This window comes from Callospermophilus lateralis, chromosome 11 (genome assembly GCF_048772815.1).
Source record: "Callospermophilus lateralis isolate mCalLat2 chromosome 11, mCalLat2.hap1, whole genome shotgun sequence".
Lineage (NCBI taxonomy): Eukaryota > Metazoa > Chordata > Mammalia > Rodentia > Sciuridae > Callospermophilus > Callospermophilus lateralis.
The window spans coordinates 10,269,415-10,280,417 of NC_135315.1; positions in this window are offsets into that span (position 1 = coordinate 10,269,415).

The following is an 11,003-nucleotide window of genomic DNA, read 5'->3' on the forward strand; positions in this document are numbered from 1 at the left end:
TCCCAATGAATGTTTATTTTTCTTTTTTCTTTTTTTGCCTTTTGGAGGATGAATGTTAATGAAACTGGGAAATCAAGGGGTGCAGCATACAGAGGGGCACGAAAGGGTCCACCCTCAGTTCAAGTGGTCATTTCCATTGGCCTCCCTGTCTGATGAGAGCCCAACCCCAAGCAGGTGCATTCACATGGACTGACACTCACCACACTGTGGTATCTTACTTAAGGTTTGAATTGTGTTTGTTTTTGTTTGGAAAAAGGAGCCATGGACATTTATATCTGTGTTTCTCAAAGCACTTTTGGAAGGGTTAGGATCCTAGACAATGGATGATTGTAACCTTTCACTATAGCAGAGGAAGTATAAAGTAGGCTCTCCTCCTCCTCCTCTTCCTCCTCCTCCTCCTCCTCCTGCTCCTCCTCCTCTTCTTCTCCCGCCCCTTCTCCTCTTACCTTCCCTTCCCCCTTCCCCTTTCCTTTTCCACCTCCTCTTTTTCCTTCTCCTTCCAAGGACAGAATCTAGAGAGAACATTTGCCTGAAAACAACTTTATCTTACAAGTCATTCTTGTGCCACAGAACCCAAATGGCACTCTTATATTTAGTGGCATGGTTTCAGCTATGGTTTGTCCCCTAAAAATAAACAGGAAACCCCTCAACAGACAAATACAGCAGAGAGTTGATATTTCAATTCTTCGTTTCCTCGATTTCTAGGCCACTGACTTGTCCAGATTAAAGACAAACACCAATAACTAATCAGTGCTTCAAATATAATAGACCACAAATCTCAAGCCTCTGATTCTAATCAGAAGCACCAAAGTCCATCCTTCTTGTTAATGACTTTATAGTTGAATTAGATTGAGGTGAGAATACAAACAAGACATGAAAAGGAAAATAAAACTTGTTAAGTATCAATCATTTGAGAGATCCTTCCCTATGGAAGCCTCCCTCTCTCTTAACAGAGTGGAGATCAAAGAAAGCAAGGATTTTGTTCTCACATAAAGATCCACACTTTGTGCTCAAGAACAGCATTGCATTTAAAACATCATGTCAGGAGACGATCCAACTTGAGGCCTGTATGCTTCAACCTTCTAGAAGACAGAGCCTCAGCTAGCAATACAGACACTCTCTACTCCTGCCTGAGGTCCAAGTCCCAGGCAGTGTTTTCACAGTGTTTTCCTGCTATCCTTTCCTCGGATGTCCAGATAGAGCGGGCCAGCACAGGGCCCTGGGTGCACCTATCCTTCTGTGCATAGGTGACAAGGCCTTTGACGGCAAAGAAATTTCACAGTTCAAATATTGTCAACAAGAAAAAATCAAGAGCTGCCATGGCTAACTCAGAAGAAGGAAATAGGAAGGAAGAGTCCTAGTCTAACTGGCCTTGGATTTTCCCTAATCTGCTATTCACCCCAACTTTTTGTAGACACTCTAATGCTTTGGGTAATGGGTTACTTACACTTGGTGAAGCTTCCCATATCTAGGCATTATAATATACTTTATTCTTGGAGGAATTAATTTTAGAAATAGAGGGATGTGGAAGAAGGCTGCTGTATCCTCTTATTCATACTTCTACAAGTTATGGGGAAATAAAACTCTCATGAGGGACAGGCGATAAGCCATCAATATTTGGTACTGAATTATAGTTGGTCCCACTCAAACTCATGCCATACAAGAAAGTCTATCTGGTAGATGAAATAATATTGAACAACACATGAAAAGTATCCATTTTGTTGGGTTACCTTCAATTTATAAATGTTTCTGCTGCTGGTCAAGAATTTTAGGAGAGGATACAAAAATGAAAAAAGATATAGGAGGGTAAGGAACAGTCAGAGGCTTCAGTAAAGATACAGTTGGATCTGGGAGGGGGAAAAAACTAAACTGAGAGGAGAAACTTCTGGAAAAAGATACTCTCTTGGCAAGATGAATGGAAAATAAAACTGCAGAATGAAAGACGGCTTAAAGAGCAGTCCCTAATCTTCTGCCAACACAGGCTAATTTGTATTTCTGGAACTCGCAGAAAGGATGTCAGCTGAAGCTCATGTTAGAGTCACCTTGCAGCAAATGTTCCACTGCACGTGTGCCGGCCAGAGGGAGTGGGATGAATTTAGGTTTTCTGGAGTAAAGAATGACTTCAGGAACTCCAAATATCCCATTCCTGAGCGTCCACCTCGGAACACATGCCCTGCTTCTAGACTTGCACATCGGAAAGAAAGAGAACAGGGTCTGGGTTGTCCGACCTAAATTTGGTTCCAAGTAAAGAGCCCTAATGTCCATCCAGCTGCAAATGCTTCTTTAACGAGGTATGAAGGACTCAATGGCACCAAGACAAATATTCTAGTGGAGAATGCTAAGAACTCAAAGAGAGATGAGCAAGCTCCCTGCGCCCCAATTGGCATTCTCCTCTTATTTGCTCTGGTTAGTGTGGAAAGTGTTCAGTTCATGCTGTCGTTTATCCACGTTTCTTTACAGGTCTTTCTGACAGTTATACGGCAGCTGCCTAGGAAATAGCCTGCCTTCAGTCTTTCCCTCTTCCTTTTCCTCTTTCCTTCCAGCTCTCTCCTCTCTTCTTCCTGTCCTTAGGGTTCTTCTCGCAAACCTAGTCAAAGGTACAGGAAAAAGTAAGCTTGTTCAATTTTTATGGATCCTGTAAGTATAATCCGCACCCAGATCACAACGTGGAAGGTGTTCTGGATGCCTTCATCCAGAGGTCAACACAGTTCTGTCCTAAAATCACAGAGATGAATTTCTCTGTGTGTGAACATTATGGAAGTACCATCCCAGAGTCTGATCTCTTTTGTGTTTGACTTCTCTTCATTTGTGTCCACTGTGATGCTGCATGACACGATCGATAGTTTGTTCATATCCGTTCTTTCTCTCTCACAGGGATTGGCCACAACTTTATTCATACACTCTTCTATCAGGAAACACTATTATGCATGTCCTTTGTGAACGTGGGTACACACAAGTTTGTGGCATCTACTTAGAGAAATGGAATTGCTGGCTTGCAAATATGATTGTCTCACATTTCATGACCATTTGGATATACTCCTTTGAAACTTATCATTCATACCTTTTGCCCATATTTTTTTCTATTGACTTTTTGTCCTTTTGTTCTCTTAATGATTTATTTAGAATGAATTGATTATTAATTTAAATAGGGCTGGGGATGTGACTCAGTGGTTGAGTGCCCCTGAGTTCAATCCCAAGTACCAAAAAAAAAAAAAAAAAAGGAAAAGATATATCAAATTGACTTAGCCCTCAGTATTGACAAAGCTACCCTTTCTGCCCTCTACAGAAGCCTCCCCTTTGTAATAAGTCAAACAATCACATGTGTGTGTTCTTTTTATAGGTTCCCTATTTTGTTCTATTTGTCTACTTGATGTCAGTGTCACAATTTCATAAATAGTGCAGCATCTTATGTCTTAACATCTGGAACTATGTGTCCCTCAACTTGTTTTTTCTTCCATGAGGTTTACTTGGGAATTTGTTCTTTGCCTTTCCAAATAAACATTTGAATCAGCTTGCCAGTTTCTAGAAAGCATTTCTAGTGACTTTATTTAATGTTTTGATCATTTACGGACAAAATGTAATCAGTAAACTATTGAATCTTACAAATATACATATAATACATTTATTCTTAATTTCTCTCACTAATGCTTTGCAGTTTTTGTATGCATATGTTCTGCATATATCATTAGACTTAATCTAATGATATTTTGTTTTGATTCAGTTTTAAATGGTATCTTTTTGTTCTGTTTATTGTATCCAAAGACCTTTTAAAGTGAATTATTATTGCAAATTCATTGCCTGTAGATTCTTACGAATAGTCTAGTAAAAAAATTTTGCCATCTGTGTATAAAAACCTTTTTTGTTCTCCTTTTAAATGTCTGTTGGGGGGAGATGTAAAAATACTTTTTGTTGGCAAAATGAAATTTAGTCCTACTGCAATAGTTCTTGGGTGATTTTTAAACTTATACTTTTCAGAGGCAAGATTTATTTAGTTATTTTGAATTTCCATAGTTTAGTCACCCTGACATTAGAAATAGAAGACCTAAATTCAAATCTGTTATACTTTTAGAAAGGGTAAGATTATAACTTTGATAAAATATACAATAAACATGTTAGTCAATTTTTAAACTCACAATCTATGAGTAAATCTATAAAATATTAAGACCAAATCAAAAGAAAATCTACACACAGATACAAGGACTAGCAATGATAAGTGCTAAAATAAATTTGCTAATAGATGCATAATAGATCAAAATCCAGTAGGAACAGAATGCAATGTTCAACTCACCTATTCTGCAGTGTAGACATCAGTTGTAAAACCACCAGACAAAATCCATTTGTATCTTAGCTCTGAAGAATCATTTGTGTTCCTCTCAGCTTTCTCTGGTTTACAGAGTTAGAAAATTGCTCAATCAATGAAAGTCTCAGCCCTATCTAAAAATGCAGCATTCCTTTGAGAGGACACTCAGAAATCAAATGCCACTTTAAAGTCTTCTGATACTGATAAATCTAAAGAGTATATGACTTAGGGTATTATGAGGATTCCGTTAGATGATGGTTATGATACATTTGCAAACTATTAAAGTTTATAAATGTAAAATAGAGAATCCATTCTTTAAATATACCATAATAGTCATCTCCTAAAAAGTCATTTATTTTAAGTGGTATAAATTTAAATTTGTTTTAGCACATTTAGTTTGCCACATATTCTTTACCACCTCTCTCTCAATGTGATGTTAGTTCTCCATTTGCAGGGTTTGGTTTTGAATTTCACTGTTCAAACTCTCTCAAGATTCCAGGATAAACACTTAAATTTGCAATCCTTGTTCTCTTCATCCACACTTATGTACTTTTGCATAATAAACTAAGGATACTCCCTAAGGAGTGAGGCTTGATGAATTAATGTATACTAAGAAGTGATTATGACTCAGGCATTGTGCTGGGATCCCTACGTGTGCTATCTAGTTTAATCCAATCCTTATAATAATCCTGGAAGATTAAACCATTAATTGAAAAGAAGAACAAAGATCAGAAAGTTTACATACAGGCTCTGAAATACTGAATAGGATGGCTGGGCTGTAAATTCTGGCTACTCATTGTCAAAGTTCATTTCATTTCTTTGTGCTTCATACAAGAAAACTAAAGAAAAGTGAGTTGGTAAACAATAAATGTCCCTGTATTCTTTCAAATACAACAAATAAAACATAAGTAACCTCTAGTTTTCATACCCTTGGAAAGAAGGTATATTGGTTGGCATCTCTATTAACTGTAGGTAGGTAATGACTTCAGTTGCAGTAAGGAGATTTTGTTGAGGTAAGTGGGCGCAGACTCTAACTTCCTTTGCCTGCTCATTGCCAGGAATGCAGCTGGTTCTCAACAAATATATTTCTGATGTAACTATTAAATTCAAGCAATATGTTTCTAATAGTTATTCACTAGTATGATCGCTGCCAACTTACTTTGTCAGTTTAAAGAGGAATTTTTTTCTAATAACATGTTAGCCAGGGAAGTTTATAAGAATAACATTTGAACTCTGATCAGTGTTTTAACCAAATATTCTTTTGTAATTCTTTATTATGATATTTCTGCTAATTTAGCTTATAATTACTCTGTAATGAATACTAGCAGATACTTTTTAAAATGAACATATAAATATATAGATGGATGGATGGAAGGATGGGTAGGGATGGATAAATGAGTGGACTTAGATACAGATATATATATACACATATATACACATTAACTATATATGACTATAGATTAGAATTCTCTAGAGTGCTTCCAATTCCTTCAATCATTATCAGCAGTTTTAATGAAAATTCTAAAAATCAAGTTAAGAGTTCTCATTTTGCTGAAGAGGAAAAAAAAGTAAATATAAAGTAACTTCCCCAATAGACTAACCAAATTACTTTCCAATTGAGGAACAGAAGGCAACTGATTAACTGGTATTGTCTCCACTGTTTAACTATGCTTGTGTTTCATAGTAACTGTGAAAGGGTCACAGTGTCTAACCCTAAAAGACACCATTACATATGAACATATTATACAAATTCCTTTATGTTTAGCATGGCTTCAGGACCATAGGAGCTGCACAGTCTGAAATGGATGCATTTGCAAAATGGTTTTATATGCCTTAATGGAGAGCATAAATCTTAACAATACTCCCTCCCCCCCCCCACACACACACACAATTCTCAGTCCTGGTTGCGGATTACAACAATTTAGAATAGTTAAATGTAAAGGACTGGTAATCAAACAATGTTTCCAGAAATTCCAATTCAATTGCTCTGCTCCTGGAATTAATTTTTTTTTAAGTTTCCAAGTAATTCCAATGTACAGCTAAGATTGAGGTTCACTTTCTGGTATGTCTTCTAATAAAAATCAGAAAAGATGAATAATTTTGAATAAGTCTAAAAACTCTCTTCCTCAAATTCTCTCCCAGTGACTCCAGGGAATTGCTACCAGCTTTTTAGAGGTGGGGCAGCTGTTCTGAACTAAAGAATTAAGAAAAGGTGGGGGTCATTAAGGTTGAAGAGAGTGGCAGGACAAGTTGATGCTTCTTTGTGCCCTAGAAACAGAAAACATGAATAGTGTTCTTTGCCCAGATTTCATGGCAGGGAATTAAAATTGATGTGCAATGATTCAAATCAAGCAGGAGTTGCAACACATTAATCCTGGGAACTGCTCGTTCAATGTGCAGTTCAATGTGCGGACTAGGATGGGCTCAATAATTTACAGGGTCAAGAGCACAGTAAAAATGAGGATCCCTTTGTTTAAAAAAAGTACTAAGAATTCAAGGCATCAACAGCAGAGCAATAGATAAATCAAGCACAGAGCTTTCAAAGTGCGGGGCCTCGTGAGACTGGACAGATCACACACCCAGAAAACTGGCCTTGGCCAGGAATGACAAGGGAAGGGTTTGCCTAGAGGTAGCCTGGAAGATATTCAGACTTTCAGTGCATGTTTGAACAGCCCTGGATGTGAAGGAAGAATCAAGGGCATTTGAAATCCCAATGATACTGGTGTTATGAACTGAACTAAAGATAATGATTTGGACTTTCTTTTATGTAAAGTTAAATTTATTTTACAATTTATTTATAGTGTAAATAAATTGTTTATAGTGTACAGTTCAGCTTTTCTATGAAGCACAGTTCTTACCTATAGGTTTTCCTAAATGCTCTGTATTGGTTTAAGGATTAGGTCTGATTTGCTGAGAGGTTGTTTTTTGTTTGCTTATTTTTCCTGATCAGAGACAAATGCCGAATTTTGTCAAACACTTTTCCTTTTACGTTTGGAGTGCACAATATGCATCTACCTTCAAGCAATGTGAATTATGCTTCAGGACAGCTTAGTTGTCTTCCAACTATGTATTCCTAATTCATCCCTCCCATCTGTTGTTTTGTGGTTGACGTGTGTTTTATATGCTGAAATCCAAAACACATTTGCACTGTTTTCTTTAGACAGTGGTTATCTCTTATACTAAATAAAAGAAACACACTGAATCTCATGCTTGCCTTCACTCATTTCTGGTTCACTTCTCTTCACTTCAGAGTTTCTCTTGGGTGCCACGTTCCTCCTGCCTATGGAACATCCATTAGCATCATCCATAACTCAGGTCTCCTGATAACTAAATCTCTCATTATTTTTGAGAAATATTTATTTCTCCTAAAATTAGAAAGACACATGTTCTAGGTAAAGAATTCTGGGTTGATGGGTTTGTTTATTTGTTGCCTGTCAAAACTTCAAAGATGCCACTCCATCGTCTTCTAACTTTCCTGGTTTCTGATGAGAAGTCTATATTAATAATTATATCTCTATCTCTGTAAAGTCTCATTTTTCTCTGAATGCTTTCATATTTAGGTGTTTGGTTTTTCTGTAGTTTGAATATGATATGGCTAGAGATGTGTGCATCTCTCCCTCTCTGTAAAAATTTATTCTGCTTGGTACACTCCAAGTGTCTTGGACATACATTTTGGTGTTTTTCATTTACATTTTAAAAAATCAGTAGCTATCATCTCTTCCTATGTTTCTTTCCCCATTTTTTTTTTTTTTTTGCCTTTTCTTTTGGGATTTCAGTGATGTGTATGTTTTACCATTGGACATTGTTACATAAATCTTTCATGTTGCATTCTGGATTTTTAAAATTCATATATGCATGGACTTGTGTCCCATCTGTTTTTTGTGATCTCAGTTTTGGAAAGTTCGGTCGACTGACTTGGCTCCATTCATTATTTCTGTTAGAATGTCGGGTCCCAGGGCAAACTCATCTATATTGGGTGGAAGAGTTCTTCCTTCCTTCAAAGTCATGTCCTTCCCACAACTTTGGAATCTGGTTTTATTTGGAAAAAGTGTTGTCACATATGTAATTAGGTCAAATGAAGTCACGCTAAAGTATTGGGGCTTTAATCTAGGGTGACCTGTAGACCTATAAGAAGAGAAGAAGAAACAGGTAAATGAAGGGAAGTGTCAAGTGGAGGCCCAGAAGAAACATGAGAGGATCGTCAGGTGACAGAGGCAGAGATTGGAGGTCAGCTTCCACAAGCCAAGGCACACCAGGCTCTGAGGTCCTGGGAGTATGGAGGCAGAGACTGGAGAGAGAGGTCTGCAAGTCAAAGAACACTAGGGCTGATAGCGGCCATCAGAGGCTGAAAGAGAGGCAAAAGTCGCTCTTCCCTGAGTCCTCAAGAAAGAACCAACCCTGCTGACAATGCTGTTTTAGAATTCTGGCCTCCAGAACAGTAAAAGGGTACATTCTTTTAATTATTTTAAGCCATTCGGTTTGTAATGTTTTGTTATCAGAGCTCTACAGAACTAACAAGACAGAGCTCATCTCTCTCACTGTTTTGCGTTTCTGGTATTTTAATTCGCTTCTTTCTTACGGTTTCCATCTCTGTAGGGAGATCATCCATCTAAACTTGCATTCCTCTTCCTCTTCTATTAACCGTAGTTACATTACATTGTATCGATTAGCTCCAACATCTGCATCATATCTGAGTCTGGTTCTGTTAATGGTGCTGTCTCTTGGCAGGGTGTTATGTGGGGTTTTGTTTTGCTTTTTTTAAATATGCCTTAGTAATTTTTCTTTAATGCCACACATTTTGTGTAGGGGGTAAACCATTTGTTATGCTTTCAAGGACTTGTCTGTCTCCTCCTGGGCCTTGAGTGTGACCCTGGAGTCAGTCTAGGAAAGGAGCTGAGTGGCTTTGGGCTTCGAGGTTGCTATGGCTCCCCTCAGTGAATCATGAGCATCAGCTGTCTCCAGCCCTACCTTGCATTTAGGGCGGTGGCTAGTTTGCCAGAGTTCTTTTTGTTTTTTTCTTCCTCAATTTCTGTTCCACCCTCAGCTTTGAGTCTTCCTTTTGCACCAGGTCTCAGTAAGTATCTCTCCACTCATTCTTGTGCCTCTCTTGCTATATTCCACTGCACTTCTGATTCAATGTTTTTTAGCCTCCCGGGGTAGGAGGAGCCATTCTTATTAGTTTGAATTCGCTTCAGACTTAGGCAGGTGCTATGTTCCTGGGTCTTGGGAATGTGACCTTCTCAGAGCTCCTGTCCCACCCACAACTCTTGTTCCCAGTTTAAATTCCTGTCCTTTCACCGAACATAGTTGGGTGTGTGTGGATGTGTGTGTGTGTGTGCACTATTTTTTTTGTTTTGTTTTGTTTTGTTTAGTTCCCTACCCCCACCTGCAATGGCATTTAACCAGTGACCAAATTCTGGAGGACTTCTTGTCCTGCTTTCTTACCCTGAAATAAGGCTCTTGTTGCAGGGTAGAAGGAGAGCTTCATACCCTTCTCACAGTAGTCACTGTAATCTCCCCCTCCAGATCCTAAATAATGAAGCATAGTGTCTCATTTTCACCATCCTTTTTTGGGAGTATCCTGTGAAGTCCATGGAGGAGAGCCTGCTAGTGTGTGCCAACTTTCCCCACAGAGGCAGCTCCAGGACCTCCATTTCCAGCCCACACCTGCCACGCCAGTGTGTGGACAGCTCCGGATTAACCCTTCTTACCTATGTAAGCAAGTACCTGAATCTCTTTCTCTCCACGGGCACCTGTCTGTATTGAGATCCTGGAATAGCACGTTGCTCTATAATTTCAGATCTCTGAAGAGTTTAAGAAAAATCACAAGATCAGATTGTCCAGCAAGTTTTGTCATTATTTTAAAGTAGGGAGGATGTTCTCTCCAGTTCATTTCCGAGTGGTAATCAAAAGTCAGAGAAGATGTTTTTGCTAGTGTTCTTATGACCTTCCTTACAACTAGGTTTTTTAAGTCCCTAGTTAATAAGAAGGTCATAACTTTGTCTTGAGACCCTGACAGTTCATATCAGAGATCATTCTTACTTTAAAGAGGACTTAGATATCATCCATTTTAATAGGACGAAGATCACTAGTGAATTCAATGAAAATGAATCTATCACTTCCAGGCACATCTGGTATCAATCACAGGCAATAAACAAAAGATCCCTGTCCTCCTGGAGCTTACATTTGAGTCATATCAAAGTGAATATATAACTTCAACATGAACGGAGAGCAGGAAGGCTACATCAAACTATTAGTGCTACTTTTTTAAAAAATCATTAAGATCTCATTTAAACACACATATTTTTAGCTAAGAATGTTGACATTCCCCATCACTAGGCTATAGCTGTTCTCTAGCTGCAGAATTGGTACTTGCACAGCTGTTGCCAGAACCCTTTCTTGGCAGTATTCTCTAAGTGTACTTGAAATGACTTCAGTGAATGGGGTAATTAGCATTATTTTTACTGTTCCTCAATTTTCATTTTAACACCTCTTCATGAGAAAAAAAGATTGAGCTTAAGCTGAATGACATGGTGTCACTATTATCCATGCATCTATTAAACACATCTACACTGTGTCCAGCCAAGTGCCTAACACTATTCTAGTCACAAAGACACAGCAGCAGGTCTTAATGTTGGAAGTGATCTTGAAAGCTATAGTAATAACTTAAGTATGTGCTGATTAAATACATGTAAAGCATTTA